The sequence below is a fragment of the Bos indicus genome, chromosome 22 (assembly GCF_029378745.1).
Source record: "Bos indicus isolate NIAB-ARS_2022 breed Sahiwal x Tharparkar chromosome 22, NIAB-ARS_B.indTharparkar_mat_pri_1.0, whole genome shotgun sequence".
Classification (NCBI taxonomy): Eukaryota; Metazoa; Chordata; class Mammalia; order Artiodactyla; family Bovidae; genus Bos; species Bos indicus.
In genome coordinates this window covers 39,860,986-39,877,042 of record NC_091781.1, presented here as the reverse complement: position 1 = coordinate 39,877,042, position 16,057 = coordinate 39,860,986, and the positions used below count along the sequence as shown (strand labels likewise).

General features: G+C 36.4%; 1 long non-coding RNA gene across 1 annotated transcript in view; it reads right to left on the bottom strand.

The window, feature by feature from the left end:
* LOC139178701 (uncharacterized) overlaps positions 1 to 16,057 on the bottom strand; it is an 88,208-nt gene that overhangs the window by 45,761 nt on the left and 26,390 nt on the right. The gene's annotated exons all lie outside the window — the stretch shown is intronic.

Sequence of the window (16,057 nt, the reverse complement as noted above, 5' to 3'; positions counted from 1 at the left end):
AAATTCTTTTAGTCTTTGTCCTGCTTCATTTTGTACTCCAAGACAAAACTTGCCTGTTACTCCAGGTATCTCTTGACTTCCTACTTTTGCATTTCAGTCCCCTATGAGAGGACATCACTTTGTCAACAAAGGTCCATCTAGTCAAGGCTGTGGTTTTTCCAGTAGTCATGTATGGATGTGAGAGTTGGACTGTGAGGAAAGCTGAGCACTGAAGAACTGATGGTTTTGAACTGTGGTGTTGGAGAAAACTCTTGACAGTCTCTTGGACTGCAAGGAGATCCAACCAGTCCATCCTGAAGGAGATCAGCCCTGGGTGTTCATTGGAAAGACTGATGTTGAAGCTGAAACTCCAATACTCTGGCCACCTGATGTAAAGAGCTGACTCATTTGAAAAGACCCTGATGCTGGGAAGGATTGAGGGTGAGAGGAGAAGGGGATGACAGAGGATGAGATGGTTGGATGGCTGACTCAATGGACATGGGTTTAGGTGGACTCCAGGAGTTGGTGATGGACAGGGAGGCCTGGCATGCTGAGGTTCATAGGGTCGCAAAGAGTTGGACATGACTGAGCAGCTGAACTGAACTGATGATGAAAAGAACATCTTTTTTTGGTGTTAGTTCTAGAAGGTCTTGTAGGTCTTCAAAGAACCGTTCAATTTCCACACTTCAGCATTAGGGGTTGGGGCATAGACTTGGATTACTTTGATATTGAATGGTTTGCCTTGGAAATGAACCGAGATCATTCTGTCATTTTTGATGTTGCATTCAAGTACTGCATTTGGGACTCTTGTTGACTATGAGGGCTACTCCATTTCTTCTAAGGGATTCTTGCCCACAGTAGTAGATATAATGGTCATCTGAATTAAATTCACCCATTCCAATCTATCTTAGTTAGCTGATTCCTAAAATGTCAATGTTCACTCTTGCCATCTCCTGTTTGACCACTTCCAATGTACCTTGATTCATGGAGCTAACATTCCAGGTTCCTATGCAATTTTGTTCTTTACAGCATTGGACTTTACTTTCACCACCAGACACATCCACAACTGGGTGTTGTTTCCACTTTGGCTCAGCCTCTTCATTCCTTCTGGAGCTATATCTTTGCTCTTCTCCAACGGCAAATTGGGCACCTACCGACCTGGAGAGTTCATCTTTCAGTGTCATATCTCTTTACCCTCTCATACTGTTCATGGGGTTCTCAAGGCAAGAATGCTGAAGTGGTTTGCCATTCCCTTCTCCAGTGGACCACATTTTGTCAGAACTCTCCACTATGACCCATCTGTCTTGGCTGGCCCTACAGGGCATGGCTCACAGTTTCACTGAGTTAGACAAGACTGTGATCCATGTGATCAGTTTGGTTAGTTTTCTGTGATTGAGGTTTTTATTCTGCCTGCCCTCTGATGGATGAGCATCAGAAGCTTGTAGAAACTTCCCGATGGGAAGGACTGGTTGTGGGGAAAACCAGGTCTTGCTCTGGTGGGCAAGGCCATGCTCATTAAAGTAAATCTTTAATCGAATTTTCTGCTGATTGGTGGGGCTGTGTTCCCTCCCTGTAGTTTGGCCCTAGCATAAACTACGGTAGGGGTAATTATATATAAAAATATATAAAACCATTTTAAAATATTAGTAAACAGTAAATCAGTGGCTAAGAGGCAATTTCCCTAACTTTTGTATAATATCAGGAGAGTTGGCATTCTTTGTTCTGAATTTAGCCCTGAAAACATAATACTGAGATAACAAATAAACATTACAAGTTATGTCCATCCCTGTTACACAAACATAAAAGTCACAGTATGATAGGCATGTTTTACAGGCAGAGATGAGGCCAAGAAAATCGAAAAAGATCACTGAAAGAGTCCATATTACCCTTCATCTCTTGTAGTGGGACTTCCTAGGTATTCTGTCTTATGGATTGACCTAAACAAGTTTGGGACTGGGTCCCCCTTTGCCTGTCTGCTCCCAACAAGAAAATATCACAAAGGAAAAAGTCCTTTTTCTTGTAGGACAGACCATTTTCCTGAGCCCCAATTATTTTTTTAATCTTAAACCTGAAAGAGGAAATTACCTTTTTAGATTGGAAACTGCAATAGCTGTTTCTGCCTAGCTCTACTTTGAGTCTACATATGAAGTACATACTCTGCTATGAGATGGTATTGGAAATGCTGATGGGAGAACTGAGAGGGAGTTATGGAAGTCATTTAAGGGATCTCAGCAGACCAAATGCAAATACATTACCGTTCAAAGAATAATTATGTGTGTGAAAAACTTCCAAAGTCCCTGGTACAAAAAGTTCCAATCTAGTACTTCACCGTAGTTGGCACATCATAAATATTTGATGATTAAATGAATGAACAAAATGTTTTCAAAATTTAAGTCAAAATATAATAAAATCACACTTAAGCATTAGAGTTTTCTAATCCTTTTAAAATTTATTTTTACTGGAGGAATCAACCTGCCTGGCTTCAGGCTCTACTACAAAGCCACAGTCATCAAGACAGTATGGTACTGGCACAAAGACAGAAATATAGATCAATGGAACAAAATAAAAAGCCCGGAGATAAATCCACGCACATATGGACACCTTATCTTTGACAAAGGAGGCAGGAATATACAATGGATTAAAGACAATCTCTTTAACAAGTGGTGCTGGGAAAACTGGTCAACCACTTGTAAAAGAATGAAACTAGAGCACTTTCTAACACCATACTCAAAAATAAACTCAAAATGGATTAAAGATCTAAATGTAAGACCAGAAACTATAAAACTCCTAGAGGAGAACATAGGCAAAACACTCTCCGACATACATCACAGCAGGATCCTCTATGACCCACCTCCCAGAATATTGGAAATAAAAGCACAAATAAATGGGACCTAATTAAACTTAAAAGCTTCTGCACAACAAAGGAAACTATAAGCAAGGTGAAAAGACAGCCTTCAGAATGGGAGAAAATAATAGCAAATGAAGCAACAGACAAACAACTAATCTCAAAAATATACAAGCAACTCCTACAGCTCAATTCCAGAAAAATAAGTGACCCAATCAAAAAATGGGCCAAAGAACTAAATAGACATTTCTCCAAAGAAGACATACAGATGGCTAACAAACACATGAAACGATGCTCAACATCACTCATTATCAGAGAAATGCAAATCAAAACCACTATGAGGTACCATTTCACACCAGTCAGAATGGCTGCGATCCAAAAGTCTACAAGCAATAAATGCTGGAGAGGGTGTGGAGAAAAGGGAACCTTCTTACACTGTTGGTGAGAATGCAAACTAGTACAGCCACTATGGAGAACAGTGTGGAGATTCCTTAAAAAACTGGAAATAGAACTGCCTTATGATCCAGCAATCCCACTGCTGGGCATACACACTGAGGAAACCAGAATTGAAAGAGACACGTGTACCCCAATGTTCATCGCAGCACTGTTTATAACAGTCAGGACATGGAAGCAACCTGGATGTCCATCAGCAGATGAATGGATAAGAAAGCTGTGGTACATATACACAATGGAGTATTACTCAGCCATTAAAAAGAACACATTTGAATCAGTTCTAATGAGGTGGATGAAACTGGAGCCTATTATACAGAGTGAAGTAAGCCAGAAAGAAAAACACCAATACAGTATACTAACACATATATATGGAATTTAGAAAGATGGTAACAATAACCCTGTATGCTGCTGCTAAATCACTTCAGTCATGTCTGACTCTGTGCGACCCCATAGATGGCAGCCCACCAGGCTTCCCGTCCCTAGGATTCTCCAGGCAAGAACACTGGAGTGGGTTGCCATTTCCTTCTCCAATGCATGAAAGTGAAGCGTGAGAGTGAAGTTGCTCAGTCATGTCCAACTCTTCACGACCCCATGGACAGCAGCCTATCAGGCTCCTCCGCCCCTGGGATTTTCCAGGCAAGAGTACTGGAGTGGGGTGCCATTGCCTTCTCCGATAACCCTGTATACGAGACAGCAAAAGAGACACTGGTGTATAGAACAGTCTTTTGGACTCTGTGGGAGAGGGAGAGGGTGGGATGATTTGGGAGAATGACATTGAAATATGTAGATCATATATGAAACGAGTCGCCAGTCCAGGTTCGATGCACGATACTGGATGCTTGGGGCTGGTGCATTGGGACGACCCAGAGGGATGGTATGGGGAGGGAGGAGGGAGGGGTTCAGGATGGGGAACACATGTATACCTGTGGCAGATTCATTTTTATATATGGCAAAACCCATACAATATTGTAAAGTTAAATAAAATAAAATTAAAAAAAAATAAAAATAAAATTTATTTTTAAAGCTGGGAAAATATTCATTTCTGAGAAGTATCATAACACTATCTTAGAGAGATACAAACTCCATATACAATTTTATTTAAATACACACACACACACACATATCTCACTCCATAAGAAGGAAAAATCTCTAATGCAGCAATCCAAAATATTAACTGTAATTTCCTTTAGGATTAGACAGTATTTGTTTTTATATTTTTACTTTTCCATCTTTTAATTTTTTTATACTAAGCATACATTCTTTGAATAAGAAGGGTAAACTATTTTAAAAAGAAAAATATTTCTATCGTAACTCTTCACTTAGCAATGGAACTAAGACCTTCAGAAACATACTGGATTGACAACTCTGCCTATCAACAATGTGCTCAACACCACAACTTTTTTTTTTCCTCAAATTTTTTCTCTGTGTGGTGAGGAAGTTCCTAATTCACAGAAAAGGAACTTGCAACTCTACCTCCGAGAAGAAACCAGAGAAGAAAAAAGCTCCATAGCACAGAATCCAGAAAACAATGAGGAACTTGTTTAAGGCAACATACACCTGACACAAGGGAGCTCTTCACACTCACACAGGGTTGGAAACATTGTCAAATGATCTCGTTATTTTTATTTCATCTGTTCCCTAACTCATGAAACTCGTAACAGTATATTTAATATTCAGTTTCTATAAAAAGAAACTTTCTTTAAAACATAAATGGTAGGTATCATGGAATAAACAGACGCTAACAATTACAAGAACAGCTAATGTTTCTGCAGGCCTGCTATGTTCCAGGCACCGTGCCATCTACTGTGCACACCATGCATGCATTATTTCATTTAATCCTCGGTGCCATGAAATAGGTACTACTATCTACCACATCTGGAGATAAGGAAACACACAATAAGGAACTCACCCCAGATCACAATGCTGCATGGAAGAGGAGTCTTCAAACCCGGGTCTAATTGCATCTCATATTCCTAATGATTAAGAGTCTTAGTTATTTACTATTATTTTTCTCTTCTTGTACCACAAAAAATTCTTCAGAACATGATATTAGACATTTCTTTCCAAAAACTGAGAAGAAACACAAGGTTTAAGCATTTAGCAACCTCTGTTTATCCATTTATCCATGTTTTCTTCATTTTTTTCCCCAAGAAAGTGATGCTTTGAGGGAAGGAAACATGCTAAAATTATTTTTTTTAATCTGAAAAAGTAAGCTGTAAAATGATACGTGGTCATTTCCACATCATTTTTTGTCTTGTATTTTATAATGAAAAAAATACATGCCTTGGTATTTCCACCTTTCTCAAGGCATCCGATATAGAAAACTGTGTAGGCAGAAAAATACTCCTTCTGATGAATTTACTGTTTCAACTTAACATTTAGAATGTAGTGGAAAGAATCAATAGGCATATACTCTTCTTGGGAGCCATAAACATTTATTTAAACAAACTCAATGTTCCTTTTGTGTATATTCAACACATAAACAGCTTGAAATTGACTAGAAAAGGAACTATATTCTTAAAAATCTCAGATGAAATACTAGTGAATGGGAGAAGAACTGTATGACAAGAGCAGCATATATACACTGCAGGAGCATGAGTCTTTTCTATTACCTGATATTTGTACAAATGTGGTAGGTCAGTTTTGGATAAAATGTTAGAGCAAAGAGCAGTAGTTCACAACCTCGGGGCCCTGAAGAAAAACTGAAACTCATCACCTCACATTTCAGGGAGTCTGCCTGCGCTGGCATCTGACAATCTATACTTGACAGGTGTCCCCCGGGATGGGGATGCAGGTGGCACATGATTCACACTTCCAGAAATACTGCTATGAATAAGAGCAAATAAGAGCATGGGCTCCAGAGGCAACTGTATCAGTATGAACCATGGCTCCCCAGTCAGGCACAGAGTGTCCTTAGTTAGGCAGCTTAACCTCTCTAAACCTCAGTTTCTTCATCTGTGAAATGTGAGAACAGCAAGAATATCTTCCATAGTTGTGAGAATTTTTTAAAAGATTGTACAATATGTATCTGTCTTGAGATACACACACACACACACACAAAGAGAGACAGTGAAGGGAAGAAATTTCCCATACTGCACAACAAAAAGTAAATGTTCAAGAACTGTATCTTGCTGATATTAAATTACTGTTTTAAAAGACAAAGCCCCAAAGCTCTAAAACCTCTGTTGTCATGCTCTCTACATTTCTCAATCTCTTCTCAGGGATCTGAGTCACCTTCATATTTTCTCTTAGTTAAATCTTCCTTGAGTATCAATCCTAACTTGCTTTGATTGTGAGGTGCTGGCATTTTGTAAAATCACTATTAGGCATTCAAACAGTTCTTTCCATATTTCAAAATATTAGACCATCAGGACAATCTATGGCCCAATTTGGCCTTAGTTGGTACAATAATTGCAACTGGTCTCCCTGGATCCAATTATGCTATGAATAAAATAAATCCCAGAGCACAGAAAATTGATTAACTAGTTATCAAAGTAGTGTGCAGATATTTTCTACCAAGATTATTCTATATATTGTTTGATTTGTAAAGGATACACATATGCACACAAGAATAGACACTCAACTGTTTCTTTCCATTATCTTTGAATAATACAACAGATGCACTTTCCATTTCTAAATCTTTTAGAATTTTTGCCTAAAACATTTTGTTATAGTTTTTATTATTCAGCAGAGAGGGTAAAAATATGTTTTAATTTTTATTGAAATTCAGGTTTCTGGGGGAATTTGTTTTTGACCTTTTTATTGACAATATTCATGCAATTAAATGCACCAATCTTAAGGGCACTGCTCAATGGATTCTAACCAAGTTAACACATTCCTGTAACCACTAGTGAGGCTGAGATTTAGAAAACCAACACTTCAGAAAGCTCCCTCTTACTCTTCTAAATCACTACCTTCCTTCAGTTCAGTTGCTCAGTGGTGTCCAACTCTTTGCGATCCCATGGACTGTAGCATGCCAGGCTTCCCTGTCCATCACCAACTCCCAGAGCTTGCTCAAACTCATGTCCGTCGTGTACCTTCCCCACAGGTAACCACTATTCTGACCTCCATCACCAATGATCAATTTCATTTGCTTTGGAACTTCAAATAAATGGAACCAGAGAGTGTACATTTCCTCTACAACATTAAGTCTGTGAAATTCATTCATATTTTTATTTCTAACAGTAGTTAATATTTTTATCATCAATATCTAGTGTTTCATTGTATATCCGTGTCACAAGTTATCTACGGACATTTCTGTTTGGGGCTACTATGAGTAAATGACTGAACATTCCTGTCCGTGTTTATTTAGCACACATGTGTACTTAAACTGCTGGGTGGTAAGTTGGCTTATGTGCAGTCCTAGCTTACACTGTCAAAAAAAAGTTTACAGTGATGATCTTAACAATTTATACTCCCACTGACAGAATATGAGAGTTCCATTCACTCAGCCAATTTTGCTATTGTCTGTCCCTTCCATTTTAGTTATGTTGGAGGATGTGTAGTGGTACTGCATTGAGGTTTTAATTTGCATTTTTCTCATAAGTGATTACATTGACCATCTTTTCTTGTCTGTATTGGATATTTCAATATTAGCTTTTTTTAAGTTCCAAGTTTTTGCTTATGTTTGTACTAAGTTGTCTACCTCTTTTTATTTTTAGTAAGTTTTGGGACTGTAAGGATAGCTTCAGATTTACAGAAAAGCTGATATGAGAAAGATGGAGAGTGACAGGATATGCAAACACTAACTAAAAGAAAGGTGTTTACCTGTAGCAGTGGTAGACAAAGTTTGATCCAAGAACTACTACTAGAGATAAAAAGGATCATTTCATAATGATTAAGAGACAATTCAAAAGGAGGATATAACCATGTCAAATTTGTTACAGCTAATGTCATAGACTCAAATACACAAAAATGAAAAGATATAAATAAAAGGAAAAATAGACAAATCTGTAATCATCAGAGATTTTAATACATTTTTCTCAAAGAATTTACCAGAGATATAAAATATTTGAGCAATACAATTAACAAATTTCCCTGTGTGTGTATGTGTGTGTTGTATACCATGCACCAAATAAATGCAAAATATACACATTCTTTTTCAGGTGTACATGGGACATTTATTAAACCATCCACTGAGTCATAAAGCAAGTATTAACAAAGGTCAGATTATTCCTTCTAAGACCCGTAATCTCTATCCAATCATAAGGAAACTATCAAACTGAAATTCAGGGACCTTCTACAAAATACCAACAGATACTTCTCAAAACTGTGAAAGTTATAAAAACAAACAGAGGACTGAAAAACTGCATGGACCAGGGGAGACTAATGAGACATAATGACTAATCACAGTATGTTAGCCTGGTTTGGATGATGGAAGAGAAAAACAGTAGTATAGTTCTTACATTTAAGGCATGTCTCTTGTAAGCAGTATATGGTGTTATTTTTTAAATCCAATCTGACAATCTTTGCTTTTAAAAATGTCTCGCGGTTGGCCAAAACGTTCATTTGGGTTCTTCTGTAAGGTGGTACAGAAAACCCAAATGAACATTTTGGCCAACTCAATATTTGCATTTATTTTTTTTAATATTTTATTTTTTAATTTTACAATATTGTATTGGTTTTGCCATGTATCAACATGAATCCACCACAGGTATACACGTGTTCCCCATCCTGAACCTACCGCCTTACTATTTGTTTTCCATTTGTCCCATCTCTTTTGTGTTCCTTTTTTTCTGCTTTCTTGCATACATTCTGATTACGCGAGTAATTTTTATCATTCCATTTTATGTTTTTAATCAGATTGTTATACATTTTTTAAAATTTAGTATTTACCCTAGATATTGCAACATATATCCAGGACTTCTTAATCTACCTTAAATTAATAACTATACCACTTCCTAGATAATGCAAGAATCTTACAGCACTTCAATGACCAATACTCTTCTCCTACCTTTTGTGCTATGGTTGTCATGCATTTTAATTCTGCACATAGTTTAAACCCACTGGACCTTACTGTTTTATACAGTCAACATTTATTTAGACTTTTAAATATGTATTTACTTATTTAGATGTATTTATCTTTGCTGTTGCTCTTCATTCCTTCTTGCATTTCCATCTAAGATCATTAACTTTCCGCTGAAAAACATCTTGTAGTGATTATTTTAGTGTGGGTTTTCTAGTAACAATTTCTCTCCATTTTTATTTGAATGAAAATGTCTTTATTTTACCTGCATTTTTGAAGGATATTTTCACTGGGCATAGAATTTTTCTTTGGCAGTTATTTTCTTTCAGTTGTGTATACATACATCATTCTTTATCCACTAGCTTTCATCATTTCTTTTGAAAGGTCAATTGTCACTTTACTGTTGCTCTTTTAAAGGGAATTTATCTTAGATTTTCTCTTTATAGGTGTCATTACATTTTGCTATGATACTTTGTATTTATTTTGTTTGAGGTTTATAGGGCTTGGTGAATTTGCAGTTTGTTATCTTTCTTTAGTTTTGAAAGATTTTGGCCAGTTTATCTTCAAATATTTCTTCGGCTCCATTGCCCCTCTCTTTTATTTTCCATTCGTTTTTATTCTCTGCACTTCTAATTTAGTATTTTCTATTTATTTATTTTCAGCTCACTAATTCTCTATTCTGCTGTGTCTAATCTGCAGTTAAACACATCTTTTGACTTTTAATTATTTCTGCTTTAGAACTTCCATTTGGTAATACTTCCACAGATGCTAATTTTATGGTGACAGTCTCTATTCTTTATCTACTTTCTTTAACTTAATAATCTTATTTCAAATTTTTATTTTTATATTAACCACAATATCTGTATTACATATAGGCCTATTTTTCTTGTTATTTCTTTATTGTTTTTCTTGGCTGTGCCCTTGGCAATGAAAGCACAGAGTCCTAACCATTAGACCACCAGGGAATTCCATAAACACCTATTTCTACTGTCAATTTTTTTCTCTTAGTTTTTGTCATTTGGTCTTATTTCCTGGCATAGCTGGTAATTTTGGATTGAATGCTGACATTAAGCATGAGTGATTTCAGAGACTGTGGATGATGTTATATTTCTCCAGAGAATATTTTATTCTCTTCTGCCTGACAGGCAGGAAACCTTAATCCAATCAGAAACTGAAATAATTGGAGGTGGTGTTTAAGACTTTGTGAGGCCTCATCTATCACTAATTTACCTCTGTCATCAGCTGTAATACTTCAGAGGGCTGTTTTAAAAGCCTGAGGACTTTACTGGGATATATTCTCCTTGGCAGTTTCTAAATTATAATGTTTGTCTCTCCTTAGAATCAAAAGCTAAGATGGCCAAAAGGTGTGATTATTTTTTTAGTCCCTTAGCAACTACTTTTTGGTGTTTCTTAGCCTCTCACTCCACTCATGCCCAGCTTAGGAATTAGCTAATTCCTTGAAGGGAAATTGCATAGAGAATTCTGGATCACTTCTCTGAAGTTCCCATTTCTTCAGATTTTGGCTCCTTAAGTCTTGACTATTTAATTAGCCCTGAAGTTAAGTTTGAGGTTCCCCATTCTAGTAATATTGCTGTCTCTGCTTTCCCTATTTCAGTTTCCAAGTCCTGCAAGGCAAATAAACAAAGGTTCTAGAGGTAAAAACCTCAGTAAATGCAGAACTCACTTTATGCTTTTTCCTTCCCTATGAGATGATCACCCTTCCAGTTTTAGGCACCTTTATTGTCTGATGGCTTCCAACAGCTGTTATTTTGAATTTTAGTGAGATTTTATCACTGTTCTCAGTGGGAAGGTCAAACTAATGCTAGAGGATTTGGTTTCCGTTTACCTTACAACTAGCTCAGCCACTAACAAAACTGAAGCCAACTGTTGAATAGGGTGATATCATATCCCAGTTTGTATGGGACGGTTCTGCTTCATGGCTTTTATTCTGGAACAAAGATTACTAGTGCCCCCTTTCATGTTCAAAAGTGTCCAGTATGTGCAGTAAATTATATGATCACTTTACCTTCAAAGGTGATTTTTATCCTTTTTCCTGCCTCCATTAAAATAACTATTAATTACTTATAAAGAATGCCATATGACTAAACAATTAAAAAATGGGTATTTCATATGTATTGTTTGTATGTATCTTAGAATTAGCATTTCTTCAATTTACTTATGTCTGACACATCATTCTGAAGCCAAACAAACAAAAAAAAAATTTTTTATTTTTAAAGATCAAGGAGATTTCCATAGACCAAATAATCAATCCCAATGTATAAAACCATAACACCATGCATGTAAACATAAACATACATATAAATACAATGTGTTCATTTGCAAAAATCAACTTTTTTTGTATGTATAATTTTCATTGTCTTTCAGGACTAGAAGAAACCTCAAGATGACTGAACTCTGCCATACATTCCTTTTATAGAAAAAGACCCTGAGGTCCCAAAAGTTAGTATAGGATGACCTAAATGATTTATCCAGCATCACAGGTACATTCTGAACTGTCTTGTCTCCTAGTTCAAAGTAGTTCTCTCTATATACACTACTTAACCCAGTGTTTGTGTATCAGCAGAATCTTCCTGCTCCCATAACAACCAATACCTCCCGTTCCTATATACTAGTATACAAGGATAAAAGGACTTGGGAATCCTTCCATGTTGGGATATAAAGGGCAAGATTTGGACCTTTCATACTAGGATATAAAGGGCAAAAGCTCTTCCTGTGAATTTCATAAAGTAACCATTTACATTTTATTCACTTAATGTTTGCCAGATTATCTACTGAGTAGTCCCCAAGGATTTGGAGTTGCAGATGGTTCATTAGGATTCTTCGTTTATTTCAAATAGAAGAATTCACAGAGTACATGATTTATTAGGTAGCTGCAGCAGACACATCTGGTGCCCTGAGTCACATCCACTTAGACTTATGCCTGATTTTAGCCAGGTTGGAGTAGATAATTCAATGCAAGCTTAGATCTGTTTCCCTGATAGCATCTCACCTACAGCCAAGACTGAGTATCCTTACTTTCTGTCCTATGACCCTCTTGGATGTTGGTGGGAGTTTTTGTACATGCGTGGAAACAGCAGGGGCAATCTTGACCAATGAACAGGAGTTAGTGAAGACTTAGTCAATAAACACTCCTGCCTGCAAACTATTGTAGACAATTCTGAGGCTCATTCTTCTTAGGATCGTCATGTGCTTCCTAGGATGTTTCCGTGGAATTAAGCCCTGTTGCCCAAATATCACCCTTACGTTTCTCGGTTTTTCTTCTCTCCAATCTCATTCTTCCTGCTCCCTCATTCTTGTCCCCCTTCCTCAACATCACCTCTCAAAAACATTCACACACACGTCTTTGTGTCAAAGCATGCTTTTGGAGGAACCCAAATTACATAATGTTCAAACTCTATAAATTCTTCCACTTATAAAATGTCCCGATTTCAAACCCCTCTCAACTTCAGACTCACATGTGAAGACTAGTCCTTAGCTCCTATGCTATGCCATGTCCTCCTAGACAGTAAAGGATAACCATAATGAATGTGTTCTATTACAGTGCCATCTAGTGGCAAGGATGAATCAAAACTCATGGCATCTAAGTGACCATCCTGTAAATTAAACTGGTAATTTCACATTATATAAGAAACATAAATGTATTAAAGAGCAGGCAATCTTACAGTTCCATTGAAGGTCAAAAAGATAAATGTTTGTGATAGGGTATTAAAAGGTTGGGATAATTTTATGGTATGTATGTAACACAAGCTAACACACTGAGAAAGATAATAAAATCTCATGCATGAAAAGGCAAAAGCTAATCGCCAACAAGGTCAGGTAGAGGTTTACCTCTGTGTTTTTATTTAGCTGAGCACAAAGCCATATTAAACATACAAAGTTGGTTCATACAGCATAGAAATCTGCCCCAACAAGTAGTGCTTAAGAGATCTCAGGACAGAAATGAGAAGTAACGCTAAATAATAATTACAACAATAACAACAACAGCTACCATTTAAGGAGCACTTACTATGTTCCACGCCCTATGCTAAACATTTAATCCATGTGGGCTCATTTAATTTTTACAACAGCCCTATAAGGTAGGTACTACTGATACCTTCATTTTTTAGATAAAGAAAAGTAGGCTCAGCAAAATTGGTGAAGTTCTCAAGGTCACACACCCAGTAAAGAGCAGAAGGAGATTCAAACCTAGTTCTGCCTGGCTACAAGATGTGTTCTTTTATCCAGTTCACATTTCACGCTGCATCAGAAATGATGACCAATTTTATGCCAAGTATATTGTGAGTGATGGTTATCAATAACAAGCCCCATTTTACAGATAGAGTGATGAAAACAGTCATGGTTAAATACGTTGCCTTAGGCCACCTGGAAATCAGTGACTTGCCTGAATTAAGATTCTTTGGTCATTAGACTCTAGTCAAAACATATATTCTTTCTCTTGACTGACTTCTGTCAGCAATTAATTTATATCCCTAAGCAAAAGATCTGATTGCCTTATCTTAGATTGTCTAACTCAAAATGCTATTATTAGATGATACTCTACAGAACTATGGGGAAAAAATCTGTCCTGGAGAATTTAATTGTGTGCCATCTTCTGACAGTGAGTTTCATAGTTCAACCAAGTTTTGGGTAAATTAGAACTCAATGGTTAGGATTTATGGTCCCAGTAATTCATCCTAACACAAGAATCAGGGATAAGATGGACTTATCATCAAAGGGCATATGGACCTTGATCATGACTGAAAATAGAATCTTCTTAGTTATATAGTCATGTCTCACTGAAGAAAGAAGAAATATGCTTTTGGATTCTACTGAACGATCATTAGTACAACCTTGGGTAAGATATTTAACCTTTTGGGGCCTTAGTTTTTCATCTTTGAAGAAGAAAAATGGAACTAGCTTCATAGAGTGATGGCGATGGTAAGCATTCAACCAAGAATAACATATGACACGTGGTAAAACTTAAATTGTTTTTCTTTTCATCCTTTCTTCATTTCATAAATACGTTTAAGTTGCTTATGAAAATAGTCTCAAAAAAAATGTTTTCTCTCTTCTTCCTTCCTCTGGTTCAAAGAAGTAAAGTTCTTCCAGCAATCTGAATAGTGTAGGGACCTAATAAATAAATACTTCTGAAATACCTGGATTTGCCAGTGGAGGAAAATTTAGCAATATCTAACAAAGGCGATGGCACCCCACTCCAGTACTCTTGCCTGGAAAATCCCATGGATGGAGGAGCCTGGTAGGCTGCAGTCCATGGGGTCATGAAGAGTCGGACATGACTGAGTGACTTCATTTTCACTTTTCACTTTCATGCTTTGGAGAAGGAAATGGCAACCCACTCCAGTGTTCTTGCCTGGAGAATCCCGGGGACGGGGGAGCCTGGTGGGCTGCCATCTATGGGGTTGCACAGAGTCGAACACAACTGAAGCGACTTAGCAGCAGCAGCAGCAGCAACAACTTATAAATGCAAATACTATTTGATCTAGCAATTCTACCTGTAGGAATCTATCCTACACATAAATGGTTTATGTGCAAGGCTATTCACTGAAGCATTAATTTAAACAGCAAAATATTTGTTAAAATCTGAATGTCTATCAACAGAAGATTGCTTACACAAATTATGATACATGGTACATCAATACAAGGGTACAATATGCAACTGGAAAAAAATTACAGGATATATTTTTAAGTAAGAAAGCAAGGTAAAGAACATTATGCATAATATACTACTACTGTATAAAAAGAGAAAATAAATACAAATTAGTATTTGTTTGCATGTGCACAAATTCTAAAAAGACATCCCCAAAATTGTGGCTTCTAGTAAGCAAGGTGCGAGAAAACTGGATCTATGTGTGGAAAGAAAGATTTCACTGTATTTTACCTTTTTAAATCAGTGGCAAAAATTTAATAAATTAACTACATTTAAAACACGTATTGTTGGGCTTGTACCCACTTCCAAAAGCTAGTAAGATCTTAAAGTCTGCCTCCTTATCTCATATAGTTTATAATAGACAGATGGATAAACTGAGCCATAAACTACCAGATTTCCCCATAGTTTTTTTAAAAACATGAATTTAGCAAGATTATACAGCATAAGGTCAATATATAAAAATTAATTGTATTTCTCTATATTAGTGACAATTAAAATTTAAAATACCATTTGTAATAGCATAACAAACATAAACACTTATGAGTTTAAGGGGAAAAAAAGTACAACCTATACACTGAAAACAATACAACATTGCTGAGAGAAATTAAAGAAGGCATAAATAAAAGAAGAGGCATACCATTTTCATGGATTAGAAGATTCAGTATTACTAAAATGTCAGTTCTCTTTAAATGAATCTAGATTCAACAATCCTGATCAAAATCTTGTCAGGATTCCGCTTGTAGAAACAGACAAAGTAATTCTAATATTTATTTGGAATTTCAGAGTTTAGAATACATCTGTAAAAAGACTAAATTGAAAGACTCTCATCTGATTTCAAGACTTACTATAAACCTACTGTAATTAAGACAAAAATAGCAAGATAATTCAATGGGGAGAAAAAAGAGTTGTTTCAATCAACTCTGCTGGATCAAAATATACTGTAGAGGAAAAAAATGAAACTCAACATCTGCCTCACACTATATACAGAATTTACTTGAAATGAAAGATAGACCTAAACATAAAACTAAATGATGATACTTCTGGAAAAAAAATGTAGAATACCTTCACAAATAGCTCACCTTTTGAGGTAGGCAAATATTTCTTAGATAAGACAATGGAAAAGCATTAATCATAAAGAAAAAAATTG